We start from the raw sequence: 20,199 nt of genomic DNA, 5'->3' as shown, positions 1-20,199 counted from the left end.
GGAAATGCCGATTGATTGTTGAAATAGACGTCTTTCAAACGTATCAAATTTCGTCAACCAGATTGGCTGTTTACAAAGTAGGATGTGTACATCCTTAAAACAAGATATTTGTATTTTCGTGGGTCAATAGATACGCTGAAACAAAGTAGGACTATTTGTTTTCCAATTTTATTTATTTAAGTATGGACTGTGTAATAGTTTTTTAAATGGTAGTACAGTCAATTGTTCAACCATTGCAAAAGGAAAGATGAATTTACTATAAAAGAGGGACGAAAAATACCAGAGGGACAGTCAAACACATAATCGAAAATAAACTGACAACGCAATGGCTAAAAATGAAAAAGACAAGCAGACAAACAATAGTACACAAAACATAACATAGTAAACTAAAGAATAAACAATACGAACCCAACCAAAAACTATGGGTGATCTCAGCTGCTCCGGAAGGGTAAGCAAATCCTGCTCCACATGTGGCACCCGTCGTGTTGCTTATGTGATAACAAATCCGGTAAATAGTCTAATTCGGTAAGTCACATTCATGAAATGGAAGAGGTTTGTAGTTACGACGTAAAGAACATATCCGATATCATTTGTGAAACGGTTATTCCATAACGGTCAACCAACTCGTGATGGCGTCCATAAAATTTACGAAGTGATGATTTCAACTTCACTATTTGGAACTCATGGTTTAATAGCTTCCTTGTGATGAGCAACCCTCTATCAAGGAAATCATGATAGGAAATGCAAGCACGTGAATATCGTATCAATTGGGAGATATATACACCCTATGCAGGTGCTGCTGGGATGTTGCTACTTAGAAATGGAAATTTCACAATTGGAAAGCTGAAATCATTTCTTTTGTCGTAAAGTTTTATTTTCAACCGACCCTCATTGTCAATTTCTAGATGTAAGTCAAGATATGAGGCCGACTTAACTGTATGTAGTATCCTTTATCTCTAGTTTGATGGGATACATGCGTTCAACATAGTCACCAAATTTTGAATTATTTAGTGAAAGAACATCATCTATATTATGGAAAGTAGAGGCAAAGGATATTGCTAACTTCTTATCTTTCTTCCTAAAAAGTTCCTGTATGAAGTCAGCCTCATAATAATAAAGAAACAAGTCGGCAAGAAGAGGGGCGATTATATAATAGATCTTTCTAATTTTTAAGTATCTACTTAAGATTCATATGGACCTGAAGGTATGTTGAATAACCTTAATGCTCAGCCATGCTTGCTTATAAAATTGATGTTAACAATTTAGAAAAAAGACGTTTTTAAAAACAGTTCTTTGTAAGGACTCATGTGTTATATTTAACTATTCAATAAAGAGTATAAGGATCATGTTCTTCATTTTTGGTTGAAATTCCAAAAGAAATAAAGAAAAGTGTTATGATTATTCAGAATTTCCTCTTTTGTCAGTATTGTATGGGCCTATGTTTTTAGTTTGCATATGAATTATCAATTCAGAATTCTGTAATCAAGCAGTTGTGTAATATTATCTATCCACACAAACGATTTTGTTTTTAATATGAATCAATATCCTGTTTTACAGGATACTTAAAATAACTCAGGGAAATAAAAGGCTGTGATTTCTTGTCAAACAAGGTACGTATTTATGTTCTTCTATTTTGTATTGATAGCTTAACATCTTTACACCAGACAATATACAGAGAAAAATGAAATGAATATAGTATAAGAAATTAGTATCGGACAGAATTTACATGTAATACACATCGGAAATAGAAAGTAGACCATGTAATTTTATCTAACAAAGAAACACCTGCCTGATTTACACACTAGTAAATATGGTACAATATTAAGTTTCCAGTGTTCCAGCTAGCATGAAATGGAGGGGCGCCGCGCCCCGCCCCCGAAATTTTGCGCCCCTCTGCCTTTTTTAAGCGCCCCTGCGCCCCTCTGTGCCCTTTTGAAAAAAAGTTTAAAAAACAATCTTTTTTCCTCATATCGTCGCCATTTTGTTGAGTTCTTTATACACACACTTCATTAAGACAAGAGATTAAAATTGTTGACACTTGTTACCTGATTATAATCACCTATTTGATTAGAGTCAATTACTTAATCAGGTGAAATTTACGACCCTGTCTAATCCCTTTACCCTGAAGCACCAAACATCGAAGTTAAATGAATTGATTATTTTAACACCTGACGATGCAAAATATAATTTATAAAATAAATGTGAACGGTGTTCATTTCTATTGTATTTGTTATTTATTATGTCATTTAAAAAGAATCATTCCAATAGGTCAACACGCAAAATGCATGAAACATGATGTAACTTTGACCTCCGTAGCAGAGTTCAAAAAATTTATGGGTCACTGAATATTCACAATTCAGATCGTTTTTGTTTTGATGTTTTTATTTTTTAAACTGATCTTTCAAACTAGTTTTAATCCAGAAGAAAGTAAAAACATTGCTTGACTGTACCTTAAGTTGAATATCTATATCCAAATTAAATTAATTAAAACTGTAATCCATGATCACAAATTGAATGCTTTGTTTACAATTGTTGAAAGCCATGTGCTTTTTGGCGGGAAAATTCGGGAAACCCCTTATTAACAGGAAACAGTTACATTTCATTGTTATTTATAGACAGTAGGAATTACATTTTGGAAATCATTTTGATTACAACTGCTAAGATTTATTCATGAAAAATTGTAATAATTTCTTGGGGTGAAACTGATAATACTTTTTTTATTAAAATAATTTACATCTAGAGGTATGGAAAGGGGGGCTGTTTTTTTTTTTTGGTTTTTTTTTTCAATAATATTACAAATATATATAAAGTTTACCAGTCTGAAAATACATGGTTATTAAATGGATTTTAATTCTGAAAAACTCCTGTTTATTTAATTCCTTTATTATTTCCATCATAATAAGAAACAAGCTACATGTATTAAGGTATTTCAAACATATATTTTTGGCTTTTATATAAGAACATTCAAGACTATTAATATGTATGTGCCTGCAGTAAAAACAAACCTGGTAAGGCCTAAAACAATTCTACAGGGCCCTTGAAAAAACTTTTGGATCCAGGCTGGCCTTCAGAGAAAATGTTAAGTATTGTTCCTGACTGTATTGCAGATTTATGTGAAGTTTTTAAACTGACATGCACAATTCATTTCACAAGTGTAATAAAAATAATTCTACAAAACAACGCAGCGCATCGCGTTGCAAATTCATCTTAGACCCACCATGCATCGAGAAATATGTCTTTATGTGGTAATATTAAGTATTTGATTTTTTTCAGTGAGAACGCGCTAAAGTGCCCTTTTTAAAAACGTGCCCCTCTATTTTCAAATCCTAGCTGGAACACTGGTTTCTTAATATTATTTCAAATATGGGGCATGTATAGCAATAGAATCATTCTGTCGACTATCCCGGTCGCTCTGTTTGGAGTTCATGAGAATCCCTTTGTTTCTATTTGTTATCTTGATTGTACCTTCATCCAACCATGATGGATTTATTCCTTATCGATTTTAAAGATGTTCATGCACATACGTAAACTGCAGGTACCTTAATCAAATGCAATAATAATAAATGCATGTGGGTATTCACCAACCGTAGAAAAAAACTTTCGTATTTCCATTTATAAACAGTAAATGTACAAAAGAGCGGCGAAAGATACCAGAGGGACAGTCAAACTCATAGATAAAAAGTAAACTGACAACAACGCCATGGCTAAAAAATAAAAAGACAAACAGACAAATTATATTACACAAACATGACGTATACATAGGGGAGGAAACCAATTAGGACGTGCGGAGCATTGAAACGTAAATTTCAATAACATCAACGCCTAGGGGTAGAAAAACTTATTAAACACAAAATTTTAATCCTGGTATGTATGATGAGTTTATTTACGTATATAAAACCAGACACAAGTTGTTTCCTTTTTCCTTTTTCCTTTTTCGATATTCAAATTTTTAAAATATTACAAGTCCACACTGAATTTTTTTCCCCCTTCAAATTTTTTTTTCACAAATTTTTTTTTCCTTAAAAATTTTTTTTTTCAATTTTTTTTTCACAAATTTTTTTTTCCTCAAATTTTTTTTTCCTCAAAAAAATTTTCCCTGAATTTTTTTTTCCTCATTTTTTTCGTTTCCTTATTCGTTTTCTATTTCCTTTTTCGATTTTCATTTCCTTATTCGTTTTCTATTTCCTTTTTTGATTTTCATTTCGTTATTCAGTTTCTATTTCCTTTTTTGATTTTCATTTCCTTATTCGGTTTCTTTTTCCTTATTCGGTTTTTATTTCCTTATTCGATTTTCATTTTCTTATTTGGTTTCTTTTCTGTATTCGGTTTCTATTTCCTTTTTCAATTTTCATTTCCTTATTCGGTTTCTTTTTCCTTATTCGGTTTCTATTTCCTTATTCGATTTCTTTTTCCTTATTCGATTTTCATTTCCTTATTTGGTTTCTATTTCCTTTTTCGATTTTCATTTCCTTATTCGGTTTCTTTTTCCTTATTCGATTTTCATTTCCTTATTCGGTTTCTATTTCCTTATTCGATTTTCATTTCCTTATTCGGTTTCTATTTCCTTTTTCGATTTTCATTTCCTTATTCGGTTTCTTTTTCCTTATTTGATTTTCATTTCCTTATTTGGTTTCTTTTTCCTTATTCGGTTTTCATTTCCTTATTCGGTTTGTTTTTCCTTTTTCCTTTTTCATTTCCTTTTTCGGTTTCTATCTCCTTATTTGGTTTTCATTTCCTTTTTTCATTTCTGTTTCCTTATTCTGTTTCTTTTTCCTTATTCGAAATTCATTTCCGTATTTGGTTTCTGTTTCCGTATTCGGTTTCTATTTCAAGACGGTGGTCAGACGGTCCCAGATCCCAGAAAAATATTTAAGTGGGAAATAGCTTGTGTCAATCCCTTTCAAAAGAAACCGAATAAGGAAATGAAAATCGAATAAGGGAATAGAAACCGAATAAGGAAAAAGAAACCAAATAAGGAAATGAAAATTAAAAAAGAAAATAGAAACCGAATAAGGAAATGAAAATCGAAAAAGGAAATAGAAAACGAATAAGGAAATGAAAATCGAATAAGGAAATAGAAACCGAATAAGGAAAAAGAAACCGAATAAGGAAATGAAAATTGAAAAAGGAAATAAAAACCGAATAAGGAAATGAAAATCGAAAAAGGAAATAGAAAACGAATAAGGAAATGAAAATCGAAAAAGGAAATAAAAACCGAATAAGGAAATGAAAATCGAAAAAGGAAATAGAAAACGAATAAGGAAATGAAAATCGAATAAGGAAATAGAAACCAAATAAAGAAAAAGAAACCGAATAAGGAAATGAAAATTAAAAAAGGAAATAGAAACCGAATAAGGAAATGAAAATCGAAAAAGGAAATAGAAAACGAATAAGGAAATGAAAATCGAATAAGGAAATAGAAACCGAATAAGGAAAAAGAAACCGAATAAGGAAATGAAAATTGAAAAAGGAAATAAAAACCGAATAAGGAAATGAAAATCGAAAAAGGAAATAGAAAACGAATAAGGAAATGAAAATCGAATAAGGAAATAGAAACCAAATAAAGAAAAAAAAACCGAATAAGGAAATGAAAATTAAAAAAGGAAATAGAAACCGAATAAGGAAATGAAAATCGAAAAAGGAAATAGAAAACGAATAAGGAAATGAAAATCGAATAAGGAAATAGAAACCGAATAAGGAAAAAGAAACCGAATAAGGAAATGAAAATTGAAAAAGGAAATAAAAACCGAATAAGGAAATGAAAATCGAAAAAGGAAATAGAAAACGAATAAGGAAATGAAAATCGAAAAAGGAAATAGAAACCGAATATATAAGGAAATGAAAATCGAATAAGGAAATAGAAACCGAATAAAGAAAAAGAAACCGAATAAGGAAATGAAAATTAAAAAAGGAAATAGAAACCGAATAAGGAAATGAAAATCGAATAAGCCTTATTATGAGAAATCGCTTTTTCTCAAATAACATGCTTCAAAAATAATTTTTACCTGTTTTTATTTTAATATTGTTTTATATTATCGTCATGCAATATCCTTTCAAGTCAAAATAAGTTGTTCATAAATGATAATAGGTATAACCAACCGTCGTGATTCCCGTGCGTAATAAGAGTGATGACCTAAGCAATTTTAAGGTCATTTTTTTCCTGGAGTTATCTACCCTACCTTATGCTCTTTACGAAAGGAGGTCGTTTTCTGAAGTAGCTAAATAAGGAAATAAAAACCGAATAAGGAAATGAAAATCGAATAAGGAAATAAAAACCGAATAAGGAAAAAGAAACCGAATAAGGAAATGAAAATCAAAAAAGGAAATAGAAACTGAATAAGGAAATGAAAATCAAAAAAGGAAATAGAAAACGAATAAGGAAATGAAAACCGAAAAAGGAAATAGAAAACGAATAAGGAAACGAAAAAAATGAGGAAAAAAAAATTTATGGAAAATATTTTTGAGGGAAAAAAAATTGAGGAAAAAAAATTTTGTGAAAAAAAATTTGAAAAAAAATTTGAAAAAAAAATTGGTGAAAAAAAAATTTGAAGGGGGAAAAAAAATTCAGTGTGGACTTGTAATATTTTAGAAATTTGAATATCGAAAAAGGAAAAAGGAAAAAGGAAACAACTTGTGTCTGGTGTATATAAAATGATTTTAAAGTTTGATGAACAGTAACTTCAGTAAGTTTGCAATAATATCAATTATAATTCATGTCAATACAGGAGTGATGACTTCTTTGCTATTGATGCCCTGGTGATAACCTTCTAAGGACGTCACCTCACCGACAGCTGTAATGTCACAGTGGTTGTAAACAACTCATCAAAGTATAATGCTTACAATGTCTTAGAACAACACGCGTTTCTACTACTTAAGATTCACCAAGCGACAACATTCGGACATATCAATCTGCCAATTAAAGAGAATTGAAACTAAAATGATTTTTTGTGAATTTTTTGTCATCAATGCTTTCATCTTTGTTTTGGCTTTCTTTGCTTTTTTGAACTGAACGTCACCGATGAGTCTTATGAAGACGAAACACGCGTCTGGTGTATTAAATTATAAACCTGGTATCTTTAATAACTATTAAACTATTAGCTTGAATGTTTTTCAAGTGATCATTTATCTAATTGTAGGTCGTGTAACATCACACAAAAACAATCATAAGATTAAAAAGTCAATTGTTCATGAATAATTGAAAGGTCTTTCCTTTTTTCTTTTATTAATTGCCTTCTTAGTTAAAAAATATATGGTTTCTAAGGACTTTTATGTTCATAGCAAGTGGTTGCTAAGGACAAAAATCATTCCTAAGGATATGAATATTACTACCAGTATTAAAAATGTCATATGTACTATTCATAGTATTTAAAGTTCAAAAATATATGGTTGCTAAGGTGTTTTATGTCGTTGCTAAAGACTTGACCTCTGACCTTGAGCTAACTTTGTAGATCTTATTATGCTGAACATTTTTGCAATTCAAAGTTTCTTTCTATCTCTTTTGAGTTATAAGCAAACAATCATCATTTCGGATCCCAAAAACAGTTTTGGTGCCCTAGTTCCATAACAGTTGGTCCAATAATTTTGAACTCACATAACAAATGTAGATCCTGACAAGACACACATTTTCTTCGTTACATTTTATCAGCATCTTTAACGGTTATTTAGTAAATCTGATAACAAGCTAAGGTCAAAATCTAGGTCATGATCTTGACCTTTGACCTTAAGTCAATTTTCATGGTCACGTGAATTGGTGATCATTAGTGATCATCCTAGGTGGCTACAACTTACGGTTTCTGAGTTTTAGTGGCCAACCGACATTGGTTAATTTTCAAAGGGGCATAACCCTACCAATGAGTCGTTGAATCTTTTCGATCCAAATGTAATGAAGAACCAGGGTCTGTTCCTGAACAAATTCCATTCTTTGTTTTTTTTTTTCTACCTATTATGGTTATGGAGAATGATAACAAGGTTTTTATGGGAGATAACCGCTATAAAGGAAATGTTACGGGGTCGTGCCCTCATCACAAGATAGCTTTTGGTCAACCGATACTAGATACCTAATATCATTTCAACATGTCGCGTACTTTTTTGGGGAAATTTCGTTAAAGTTTGGCGGAAAGAATAATAATAATCAGAAGAAATACAGTAAGGTCTTTCCTTATAGAAAAAGGAAAGACCTTAATTATACAGTTTTACTTATTTGAAGTAAGTTTATTACAAAAATGTGTACAGACATAGCTTCTTTAGACTAACGACATAATATAAAGGTATACCCTTATATTTCAGGAAGTGATAATATAATGAATATATTAAGAAATAGTTTACCTACTGGAAAACAGCGACACGTATTTTTCTTGTATCGCACTGAAGGCCAATCAAGGAACTTTATAATGGAACTTTGGCAAACACTTAAACAAATTGGCTACGATTGCGGTTGCCATGAACAGGATTTTGTCATTGGTAAATCTTATCTGTCTAATTTAGAAAACTGCATAAAGACGTCTGTTGTGATCGTTCCTTGGATCTCCGAAGAATTTCTCAAAAGCCCATACTGCATGAAAGATCTAGATATTGCCTGCCATTATTTTGATCAAGGAATCATGGTTATGCCCCTGTTATATGAGTTACAGCTACATGATATCCCTGAAATACTACAAAAGCTTGTTTGCTTGAATGTTTCTGCAAATATGCTTACGTGGAAAGGTCGGTTTATACATTCATTAAGTCGCCATATCGAGCCAGTACGTGAATGTGTCTCCGCTGAAGAAGAAGTGCATAGATTCATCGACCAGTTTGCTAGTATGTCTACACAAGCAAAAATACTCTTTAGCTTAAAATTTTCTGGAGAAAGCAAATTTGATATTATCCACATGATAAGTATCTTACCAACCAAAGATGTGTTGGAACTTTTTCAAGTGCAGTTTGTCGAAAACGACTGTTTTCATGTAGCACAAAATTATTATGGGACCGGCGTGTTGGAGAGTGAATGTGAAAGATGTATTTTGTTATCAATTAACAGAAAAGTGGTTGCTTTGTGTGAGCACAGTGTAGTTGTGGTGTTAAGCCGTATTTGTGCAACACAACTGAGCATGATAGTTGGTAATTCCAACGGTCATAAGAAAGTATGTGCTGTCCTAGAATACATATTTAACGATCTACAGGAAAATGAAAAAAATAAACTCTACATATTTCACCTGTGTTACGAAAACAATTATTTTACAAATAAAATCGGTTCTGCTACGATGAAAACAACAAATCTAAGGGTATACGACGACTCAGATAAACTGATTAGAAGCTCATGTCTTGGGTTGACAGATGTTGATAAATAATTTCAAAGAATACAAAGGACACAAGAAACTGGTGTACCTTATTCGTTCACTATTATGTATACTGTCATTATTGCAAATAATTCGTTTTTCTTAATTAAACGCAATCTTTACAATACAAAAACAGGCATTCAGTTCTGTGGGTTTTTTTTTTCTTTAGCACTTTGTCAAGTTTACCATGTAAAACTGAAATATCTAAGAGGAGACAGTTATTGTCGGTTATATTTGATTTAATAAAAGTAAGTTCCTTTGGGTAATGATAAAGTAGTGTATTTAGAAAATTCTTGATTTTTAACGAAAAAATATCAAGATAACAATAAGTGTTGGTTTGCGCTGTGGGGAAAGACTATTTGTTTTATTTGGTGTGGGTCAATAAAAAAAAGTTGACTGTAAGAGATATGTATCCGTCCTGGCAGAGGTCTCATATTTAGTTTTATGACGGAATCTGCCTTTTTTCATTATTATAATGTGTGTATTTACATTTGTGTCGTACTGTTGGGTTTGGTTTATTTTTTCTTGTATATATATATATGCGGATTGCCGATTTTAAATACTGCCTGTAATAATTATAAGTAATAAGGGTACTATTTTTGGCTTATAGAAGCGTAATTACAAAAAAATAATTAAATTTCTGTTCACATCAAATCACCTGGATAAATTTTATACTGCAAACAAGGAATACAAAATGAAAAAATTATGAAAAGATCTATTGAACATTTGAATTCGCAATTGCGTATACGTTTATATCCCAACATTTTTTTCATATATTCAAAATAACGATTTATGTTCATTCACACGATTAATTCCAAAAACGAAAGGCTTCATAGTAAAAAAAAGTCATATGTTTATGTTTAGATTGTAATAACAACACGATGTTGTATCCTTTTTTTTTCTTTTTTTTTTTGTTGTTGTTTTTTAGGAGGGGGTTGTTTTTTGCAGTATTATTCAATATCGTCTGAAAATATGTCTGAATTTTATTTTTTTATCGGATGTTCATAACATAATGAATCATACAGTCCCGTTTCTAATTGTGAGTCTATATATAACATATAAAATGGTGACCTGAATAGACGCTTAAGTGTTTAACTACTGTAAGTTATTTTAATTTATGGGAAAATGCACAAACGTGCTCGCTAATCAAATATAAATTCTATATTTAGTAAAAATCCATTTTAAATTTTATATGTGGATATACAGGTCTGATGCTAAGAAGACACGCATATTCACCGACGATGGAGGGTGTAAACAACTACAGGTCTACGTTTGGACTTCACAAAAATGAGCAAATCTCATACCGGAGTATATTTTATCCACATGTATATGTTGTAAAATTTTCCTAAGTTCTTATGGTTGTTTTGTATCGTAAATGATGTTTGTAGATAATATTTACTTTTTTTTACAAATGAAGAATCGATCATCGTTGATAACATTTTTGAATATTGCTTTTTTATAAAAACAAAAATAACTCACCATAGTTTTTGCAAAGAATTAACTAAAAAACGTTCGATTTTTTTTCTGTACGTAGCAAGGAATGAGCATGATGACTTCATTTGTTTAATTACTATATAATAGCTTTAATCAAGAACTATCTTGTGAAAAAGAGGCAAACGACATCAAGGGGATATTCAAAATTCATTGATCGAAGGTAAACTGACAACGCCACGCAAAAAAGACGAAAGACGACAAAAGGATAAACAAGTACATCAAACCATATATAGAAAAAATACTGAACAATATGAACTGAGCTAAAACAGGGGGTGATACCAGATCCCCAAGATGGATAATTCTATTCCACTAGTTACTCATGTTAAGAAACAATTCGATGGTGAGTTTCATTTGGTGATGTCAAAATAGAGGGAAAGAGGACTTGATTGTAGTTTCGACAGCTGGAACATATCCGTGGTCAATAATGGCACAGATATTTCACAATGGTAAAAACTCAAGATGGCGTTCAAAAAGTTTCGACGGAAGTGACTTTGAACAACTGTAACCCTTTACCCCTGGTTCAAAAGCTTCCTTGTAAGCAGTTGTCCTAGGTCCAAGAAATAATGATAGGAAACGCGAGCGCTGGAATCTCGAATGGGAGATATAAACTCCATATGCAGGTGCGTTGGAATGTTTCTACCTAGAAACGATAAATTCGCATTTGGAAAGTTGAAGATTTGGAATTTGAAATGAATACAATATAAATCATTGATTGATTGAATTTGTGAACAAATGGGATGGTTTTTTGTTTGTGTTTGTGTTTTTTTTGGGGGGGGGGGAGGGGGCAATGGCTATTTCGCCGTCATCGGAATCATAAAAAATATGCTAAAAGTGTATACACGATGATTTATATCTTAAATATTTCACTGTTATTTTACTATAGGAGTAATGATTTGATTCTTTAAAGTTGGAAATGCAACAATGCAAAATAACAAATTCACCGGCGTGTGTAAGCCTGAAAGTAATTTCATTCCAGCGTATTTTATTGGATGTAAATAGTGTGAAAGCGTTGATCTTGAAATCTTTGTTATGTTTACTTTAAACTGGTTTTATGTCGAATGCTACCAAAACGATAATGCACAGAAAAACTTCAACAATCCATTATATATGAATATAACAATTTATGACAATTATAAGGCATATAATATGATAGATTTGATTGAAAAATTATTAAAATTAATTTGTAAATAAAGCATCATATTGTGTTATCAATTGTGTTCAAAGTGAGTACTAAAACACTTCATCAATGTATGAATCTTAAACATTTAAATACCAGTTCAAATTATAATAAAAGTCTTATTCTTGGCCTATATCAAAGACCTTCCAGACTACCTTACACATAGACTAGCAAACTAAGATTATTTGCTGATGACAGTATCATATACATGTCAGTTAAATCCGATAGTAACTGTCTTAAACTGCAAGCTGATTTTGATGCAGCTGCAAAATGGGAAGAAGACTGGCTGTTGGCCTTCCACCCAGACAAGTGTAATGTTCTCTCTGTCACAACTGAACATCAACCTTTACAAAATAATTACACTCGTCACAATCATATTTTAGAAACTCATACTGTTACATCTGCTAAGTACTTAGGCATCACAATCAAACCTAAAATGGGACAAACACATAGATGACAATATCTCGAAAGCCAATAAAACACTCGGCTTCCTTCAAAGAAACCTGAAACATCAAATCAAAAAATTAAGAGCCAGGCATACCAAGCACTTGTCCGACCCAAACTCGAGTACTCTTGCTCGGTCTGGGACCCCACACTTCAAAATCTATCTCGAAGATAGAGATGGTCGAAAAGGAGAGCTGCTCGGTATGCCTACAACAGGTATCATAACACTAGCAGTGTATCAAACATGCTGAACACACTCAACTGGCCTCAATTAACAAAACGCAGACTGCATGCACGCCTGGTTATGATGTACAAGATCACACATCATCTTGTTGCTATACCATCTAGCACAATTCTCATTCCATCAGATTCAAGAACCAGAAAACATCATTCTCAAACCTTCAGACACATTTATACACCCAAAGACTCGTACAGATTTTCATTTTTCCCATACACAATAACGCACTGGAATCTTTTACCAACTACAGTAGTAACTACACAGACAGTCGACTCTTTCAGAGAGCAGCTAACATATAACGTGACATGTTTTTCAACAGACTGTCGGCATTCCAATGGGAACCAATTGCGCCCCTTTCTTGTCGACTTGTTTCTTTATTATTATGAGTCCAACTTCATATAGAAACTTCTTAGGAAGAAAGATAAGAAGTTAGCAATATCCTTCAACTCTACTTTCCACTATATAGATGACGTTCTTTCACTATATAATAAGTCAAAATTTGGTGACTATGTTGAACGCATCTATCCCATCGCGAACTAGAGATACAGGATACAACAGATACAGTTAATTCGGCCTCATATCTTGACTTACGTCTAGAAATTGACAATGAAGGTCGATTGAAAACAAAACTTTACGACAAAAGAGATGGTTTCAGCTTTTCAATTGTGAACTTTCAATTTCTAAGTAGCAACATTCCAACAGCACCTACATACGGGGTATATATCTCCCAATTGATACGATATTTCCGTGCTTGCATTTCCTATCATGCTTTTCTTGACAGAGGGTTGCTGCTCACAAGGAAGCTATCAAATCAAGAGTTTCAATTGGTGAAGTGAAATCATCCCTTTATAAATTTTACGGACCGTCCATCACGAGTTGGTTGACCGTTATGGAATAACCGTTTCACAAATGATATCAGATATGTTTCTTACGTCGTAACTACAATCCCCTTCAGAGCCGTAACTAGGGTTCGAATTCTGGGGAGGCAGGGGTTTGGGGGCCGCCGAATGAGGCCCCTAAAAGAGGGGGTTGGGGGCGCAGCCTCCGCCGATTTTTTCCTCTTATTAAAATGGCTAAAAAAAATGGAAAACAACACGTTTAATAAGTTATTGCGTCCGAAGCGCTATTCTGGATTTACCTTCATCAGGACCCTTTTTCATTCGATCTCCTTACTTTAAGAAACATCCGTATTACTTGAACCTGGAAGCAATTTTTATGCAAAAACAAACTGAGATTGCTGTTCGGGGTGACTGAGCCAATGCTCAGTCTTATTGGCTAAGTCTTGAAGGTCGTACTTTGACCTTTAATTATCAACATTAAATACACTGTGACCGCGGATGTTTTTCTCAATAAAATCTAGCTAAAATGACCCGTTTTCCTTCGATTTCCTTTCTTTAAGAAACATAAGTATTGTTGGATCCTGGAAGCAATTTTTATGCAAACAATTATTATTTGTACTTAAAAATCTTTTTGTTAGAAACCAAACTAGTAAGTTAAAAAAAAAAAAACATATAAAGCAAGATCATAGAACGCAAGATATATTTTTTTTTATCGAGGACCTTGAATTTCAATATTTTTGAAAGCTGAACAAACATGTATATAACTACAACCAGGGACTTTCTATACTAGTATATATTATACTTAGTATAGAAAGTCCCTGCTACAACGAATGGGAGTGTTTAACTACTAAGGTATTAAGACCATAATGTACTCGTACGATCGGGAAACGTTAAAAATGATCGAACTGCTGATTCAGCTGGTAACGAATTTCCGATATTATTAAAGATTCACAATACAAAGGGAACTTCCTATGCTTAATTGAGTCCCTAAATAAATCTGAACAGTTGTTTTATTCAAAATTATCGAAAAGCAAAGTTTAATATGAGTTCTCGCACGAATACTGAATAACAGACGGACGGCCACACGAACAAAAAAAACCAAACAAATACTGAAACGTTTCACTATCGATCAAAAATCCTGAAAATGACATATATCACGTATCATGATAACACTGTTAAAACTGCAAACTTGTGTTGTTTGTACTATAAATTCAAATTCTTCGTGGACATATTGTCAATATTTCATTTTATTACTTCAAAAAAAAATTGGTGTAGAAAATTCAGGGGAGGCAACTGCCTCCCCTGCCTCATAGGTAGTTACGGCCCTGCTATCGATCAAAAATCCTGAAAATGACATATATCACGTATCATGATAACACTGTTAAAACTGCAAACTTGTGTTGTTTGTACTATAAATTCAAATTCTTCGTGGACATATTGTCAATATTTCATTTTATTACTTCAAAAAAAAATTGGTGTAGAAAATTCAGGGGAGGCAGTTGCCTCCCCTGCCTCATAGGTAGTTACGGCCCTGCCCTTCCCTTTCATGAATGTGACCTATCGAATTAGACTATTTACCGGATTTGTTATAACATAAGCAACACGACGGGTTCCACATGTGGAGCAGGATCTGCTTACCCTTCCGGAGCACCTGAGATCACCCCTAGTTTTTTTATGGAGTTCGTGTTGCCTATTCTTTAGTTTCCTATGTTGTGTGCTATTGTTGTCTGTTTGTCTTTTTCATTATGGCCATGGCGTTGTAAGTTTATTTTCGATTTATGAGTTTGACTGTCCCTTTGGTATCTTTCGTCCCTCTTTACATATGCTGTTCTCTCCACTATCATTTAAATAGCTTCATCGCCTGTACATAGTTTTAATCACTACATCTGTTCTCTGCACCGTTTTGTATATAACTAAAATATTAACTAGTTTTAAATAAATAGGCCACGTAAGCACCAGATATTTATCATCTCTATTCAGAAGGAAAACTGGAAAACTTAAAGAAGAAGAACTAGTGCAATCATTCCTGATAGAAAATCACTAGACTCAGTAGTGCAGATACATATATATGTATTATATGTATTTGACTAGTGTAATCACTGATCCTCCTGGTTCAACACATTTGGTTTGTGTGAAAATTCTGCCCTCGAAAAAAAGATATGCACGATGATCATCATGATATAATTCAGGTATCAGTGTAAAAAATATTATGTTATATGAAAACAGTATGTTCAGGGTGATAATATCAGGTTATAACATGTATCTAAAAGACGGAACAATATCAAAGGTTTATGCATCGCATGTAAGTCAGTGGCGGATCAGGGGGGGGGGGGGGTTCCGGGGGTGCGCACCCCCCTTTATTTTTGCCGATCAATGCATTTGTATCGGGACATATGTTTTGCACCCCCCCCCCCCCCTGCACCCCCTTTGCCCTGGGTTAGCACCCCCCCTCCCCTCCCTTTCGAAAATTCCTGCATCCGCCCCTGTAAGTGTCGCACCAATCATTACATTTATCATCATGATCAGTCCGAATTGTCTTCAAATGCCGACATATTTGGACCGAATTGTCTTATTTTAGGGTCGAATTTTCTAATAAACACCGGAAGTGTGCTGTGAAAAGATTGATTAAGACCGAAAAATCCATGCTTGCATTATTGTGAAAGCTTGATCTGTTTTTAAATACTTTGTAAATAGATACAAATCTCTATTTTTTAACGTATATCGAGGTAATTCAAAACGTTAAATTGATTAAGAACAAATTGTGATCTTAACCAACGGTCATGACAGTAAGAGTATGGGAAGATCTAGCTTCAGCAGAACCACAGGCACTTTTTACTATCCATGGGAAGATCTACAAATATATTTTTAAGAGCCCATACACAATCACAAGCACTTGTTTCTAATATGAGGCAGGCATTACCTGTGAATGGGGACGAAGTCTGTATTAATTTTTTTTTCTATCCAAACATGTTGATAAAAGAAACGGAAATACCGTAACGTTTCCGATATTGGTTCTGTTAGGGATTTAGTTGTGACGTTATTTAAGTTATGACGTCATATTCAATGTAAACAAAGAAACGCTGTTATCAGGTAACGTTTTTTTCATATCAAACAATTATTAAAAATGATTGGGTGTTGAACTCTTTCCTATATTTGTTGATATGTTGATAAATATACATTTTATTCTAAGTCTCATGCAAATAAGACCGGAACAGGAAGTAGATCTGAAAAAAAGTTAACGATTTAGAGTTCATTAGTAGAATGAAAAATTCGGGAAAATTTTCCCGATTTTTTTTTTTTTTTTTTATTGATTTTTCTACCGTAATTGGGGACTTCGTCCCCATATCAATGGGAAGATCCACTATCAACGTATATATTCATTCATGACATTAAGTGTCTGTAAGGCCAAATAAAAAAGTATGTGTGGTTCCAGTTACATCTGAAAAAAAAGTTAGGGTAGGTCTAGTAGGTAGGGATTTTTTGGAAAATGACGCTTCAGCGGCATTGTTCCGATACCATTGGCCAAAACAGAGCTTTGCATGAGGGAAATTGTTTTTTAAGTGAATTCAACTAATTGTAACAATCATGAAGCGTTCTAGAATCATTTTTAAGCAGTTTCTACTTCTGTTTTATGATGGAAAACAGGTTTTCTCAAGAAAATACCGCAAACGATCGCAAAGGATTTGAAATGTACAAGTCAAATCGGCACCTGGTTAAATCGGCATCTAGTCAAATCAGCATCCAATAATATTTGTTATAATATTTTCTTTTCAATTGATTAATTACTTTTACCAAGTACATAGTTAATTTGCTGTTGTGTATAAAGGTAAACAACGAAGCCCTTACACAAGCTGTTGTTTTAACAATGAGACAATGAGACAATTTTCTCAAGAAAATACCGCAAATGATCGCAAAGGATTTGGAATGTACAAGTCAAATCGGCACCTGGTTAAATCGGCATCTAGTCAAATCGGCATCCAATAATATTTGTTATAATATTTTCTTTTCAATTGAGTAATTACTTTTACCAAGTACATAGTTAATTTGCTGTTGACTTGTGTATAAAGGTAAACAACGAAGCCCTTACACTAGTGTTGTTCCGATGATCGGAATAAGTCGGAAATCAGTTGGTTGGGCCTCACGATGTTGATAATCGATTGGGATTTTGTTCAATCGATTGTCGCTATAGTTTCCGGACTTTTTGCGTATCAACTTCCGGTCCGTTTGCGGTTTGAATTTTATTTGCTCAGTCAAACAAATTGCAACGAAAACTCTGAGAACGAAAAATATCAGTCGATGACAATAACAATGTCAAACATCTTATAATTAAAGACAAAACAATTTTTTCCCCTTTAAAACGTGACAAAAAACGTGACAAAAGTATTGACTATATATATACAGATTGATCTTTAAAATAAATAACTTTGCATGAAATACTCTCTCAATACCGGATACTTGTTACTTGAGAGCGTACATGAAATCCTTCAGATTTTAGACAAAATAATTTCTTTACTTCATTAGAGTGTGTCGCGAATTGCCTTTTATTAATGTTTTATCCATTAGTAGCGTCAAAAGCGTCATATTCCTTCCCAAATTGCTTGTCAAACGTCGTTTATTTTTGTAAATTTTCTGAAATTTGTCCGCCATTGAAATACATTAGAATCACGGTTCGGATACGGTTCAACTATGTAATAATTCCGCATTTTTGCATTTATAAGTTCAGACGCTCGAATGACACAATTGACAGAAAAATGATGATCATAAAAGTGAAAAAAAAGCATTCTACACGAATTAACAGACATTGGCTGGATCCTCTTTGTTTACTGTATATATTTCAATGCAAATGCATTGTTTTATTTTTTCTGTTAATCTTAAATGTCTTAAAGTAAAATACTTTATATATATCTTTTCTTAATGTGAAACATTCAAATGTTTATACTGCTAAGTTATTGAAATTATAATGTGGGTTACACCATTGAAATTTAGAAAAGTTAGTGTCACTCTTGGTAATTAATGTTGTAATTATGAGATAAAGTATGTTCAATCTGAATCTGGATTCTAATTAATTCATTTTAATAATTGCTAAATAAAATATGAAAAGGAAACAGAAGATCAAATATTAACATATAAAACTCTGCAATGAAATGGAATATGCACATTAGACATGACCAATGAGGCTAAAATGCATGATTTCATTTAAAAAAAGGGCAAAGTATTCTGATGCGATTATAACCGATAGTCGGTTGGTTGCTGTCAAACGATTGTGATAGATAATCGGTTGGTAATTTCAACCGATTATCCAACACTACCTTACACAAGCTGTTGTTTTAACAATGAGACAATTAGAAAAATAAAATGGAAAACTATGAGTCCTTTTCAATAAATCAAACTTTCATGCCAAATAATTAGCAAATTTTTTCAGGAAAGTTTATACAGCATTAAACCAACAATCAGGGACTGTAAAATCTGCAACTGGTTAAAAAATGCATAAAGAATATTTAATACCTCATATATATGATTAAAAATACACATGTAGTTGAGAAAAATAAATATATACAAAATGTACATGAACCCCCAAAAATGTGAAAGTTAATTTTTTTGGACAATCCCTTTCTTAGGTATTTAACTTTTTTGCTTAAATACTGAACAAAATTCTGGTAACCCCTTTCTTATTTTTACTCCTTTTGCTTAAAATACTGTTAAAAATATATATTTAACATGGGTGACAAATTGACTATATCAGGTGTCGATTTAACCAGGTGCCTATTTGACTATACCGGGTGCCAATTTAACCAGGTGCCGGTTTGACTAGAATTCTTTGAAATTACCTGAGTTTAATTTAGACCTTTGATAACAGTAGCAAAAAGATTATTTACCTAAAATTTTGTGGGGAGAAGGGGGTTCGGACTATGTACAAACATGTTTAACCCCGCCGCATTTTTGCGCCTGTCCCAAGTCAGGAGCCTCTGGCCTTTGTTAGTCTTGTATTATTTTAATTTTAGTTTCTTGTGTACAATTTGGAAATTAGAATGCCGTTCATTATCACTGAACTAGTATATATTTGTTTAGGGGCCAGCTGAAGGATGCCTCCGGGTGCGGGAATTTCTCGCTCCATTGAAGACCTGTTGGTGACCTTCTGCTGTTGTTTTTTTCTATGGTCGGGTTGTTGTCTCTTTGGCACATTCCCCATTTTCATTCTCAATTTTACAGTGAGAAATATACAAGCCTTTCTACGGTATTTATTTGTACAATTCAGGTAGTCTTGACCTATTCATTTGTCTTTAAAAAAAACTGCAAGTTGTCATCTTCACTTCACACACACACATATACGAATATCAATTATATGCTTACGAGACATGTTGCATTGTTAAACTAATTACGGTATGTGAAAATCAAGACTTTCATAAAAAAATATCCCAATTTTAGAGACAGTGGTGTCATTTTTACTCAGATCTTTCAGCTGTTTGATTTTAGTTTATGTTTTTTTTTTTTTTACATTGAGTCTATGGGAGCAACATTCTGACTTTAACAGTGCTTAATGAAAAATAACAATAAAATCTTTAGGGTAGCCTATTTTTAAGCCAAAAAAGTAGGGACGGTAGGGTTACTGGAATCACACATATATTTTTATTTGGCCTAAGCAATAGGCTAGTTGATTAAACCTGTTTGACTGAGTGGACCATATCAACT

At 32.8% G+C, this 20,199-nt stretch overlaps 1 protein-coding gene across 3 annotated transcripts in view; it reads left to right on the top strand.

Moving 5' to 3' along the window:
* Nucleotides 1-1,562: 1,562 nt before the first annotated feature.
* LOC143065370 (tRNA-dihydrouridine(47) synthase [NAD(P)(+)]-like) overlaps nt 1,563-20,199 on the top strand; it is a 37,626-nt gene continuing 18,989 nt past the window's right edge. The window contains exon 1 of one of the 3 annotated variants that reach the window (XM_076238903.1): nt 1,563-1,610. The gene's annotated coding sequence lies outside the window, so the exon portion shown is untranslated. Of the gene's footprint in view, nt 1,611-16,100; nt 16,236-20,199 lie in introns of those variants that run through there. The other 2 variants (XM_076238902.1, XM_076238901.1) reach the window with 2 other exon arrangements.

The sequence above is a fragment of the Mytilus galloprovincialis genome, chromosome 2 (genome assembly GCF_965363235.1).
Source record: "Mytilus galloprovincialis chromosome 2, xbMytGall1.hap1.1, whole genome shotgun sequence".
Classification (NCBI taxonomy): Eukaryota; Metazoa; Mollusca; class Bivalvia; order Mytilida; family Mytilidae; genus Mytilus; species Mytilus galloprovincialis.
The sequence above is the reverse complement of the archived record's forward strand: the minus strand, read 5'-3'. Positions and strand labels throughout refer to the sequence as shown.